We start from the raw sequence: 1,593 nt of genomic DNA, 5'->3' as shown, positions 1-1,593 counted from the left end.
GGCAAGAAGATTGAGTTGCTTTGAGGTCAAATCGAAGCAACTCAGTTCATGATCCTCAAAATTCAAATCCATGTATCTTTTTATATACTTGGAATTGGACAAAATTGAGGCCAGATTCGAGCTCCTGAGCATTTTTTCTTTAAATCCATGTCTTACTTTTTCATTTTAGTGAAGGTTGGTGGTGGACCAGTCCGGTGAGGTCCGTCGGAGAAGACAACCGGAGCCTTAGCTCCGGTGGTGTGGTGGCATGCTCTTATCCATCAGATCTTCTCTCCATCTTCTAATCTCGTGCGTTGCTTTTGATTACCATGTGTGTGTTTCAGTTGACCAAGGAACATGTGGAACGCGCGTTTCTCACCATCAGATCTGCCACCTCAATTAATGAGGGAGATCAAATGGTTCTCATTTTTTTTGAATTTATGATTATTTTATTTAATTGCTTATTTTTAATTAATTCATACTAATTTCATTATTGATCCAAAAAATATGGGACTTTCGCAAAAAAAAAAATCAAATGTTTTCCTTTTTCATTTTCTGAATTAAAATTATTTTTTGGATTAATTTTGATATTTTTCATGATTTAATTGTTTTTGTGCATATTTTTAATTGTTTAAAAATACTTCTGACTTTTCAAAAATAATGAAATTTTTTCTCCAAAGTCATTTGACCTTGTTTGACCTATGATGAATCTCTTGGCCATTTATTTGGTGTTTTAAAGAGGTTTTAGGTTTTTGATCAAACATAATTTAATTTAAATGTATTTTAATTTTATTTTTAATTGTTTAATTGTGTAGAAATTATGTTGAGTCATTTTTATTAACTAGTGAAGTTTGACTATGTGTTTGGGCCTTGGTCAAGGTTGATTTGACTTTTGTTGGATTAAAATCATTGGATTTAGGGGATTGATGAAATGTACATTTCATCTCCCAAAATGAATGAATGATTTTAATTTGATAAAATTTCTCCCATGACCAATTTGTGTTTGTCTCATTTCACCTCCCTCTTCATCTTTCAATCCCATTCTATCACATCCCTCTCATTGACCAATGAAGTCTCAATATCCTAAGGCTAATTAGTTCATCAATAACTTTGTGTTAGATGAACAAATAGAAGTATGGATAAGTTTAGGTCCATCCTTTGATCATTTTTCTTTTTGTGTGTGGTATGTTTTAGGAGTATGGTCCATTATACCATATCTCTAATATGCATTAAGATCAAAATTTCTATTGCTCGACCTCAGATAGTTGTGACTTCTACATAACTCCAATTACGATTGCTTAACATAGCGCTAAATTTTGACCCAAAAGCAAAGCATTCTATTAAGTGAGATTGCAAGTCCCCCCTTTCATGGTATTGTGTGGAAAATTTCTATTGTACCCCCTTTCATGGTATTGTATGGAAACTTTGACCCAAAAGCAATATATTAACATCAAAATTTCTATTGTCCCCCTTTTCATGGTATTGTGTGGAAACTTTGCCTTTTTTCCTTCGTTTGGAAGATGTCTTGGTTCAAGGATCCATGCTTGTGAATAGAGAGTTGAGTGTTCTCCAAAGAATGACTTAAACAATTGAAAAGCAAAACTTCACTAACAT

This window comes from Lathyrus oleraceus, chromosome 4 (assembly GCF_024323335.1).
Source record: "Lathyrus oleraceus cultivar Zhongwan6 chromosome 4, CAAS_Psat_ZW6_1.0, whole genome shotgun sequence".
Taxonomy (NCBI): domain Eukaryota; kingdom Viridiplantae; phylum Streptophyta; class Magnoliopsida; order Fabales; family Fabaceae; genus Lathyrus; species Lathyrus oleraceus.
Note: the sequence above shows the minus strand (reverse complement) of the source record.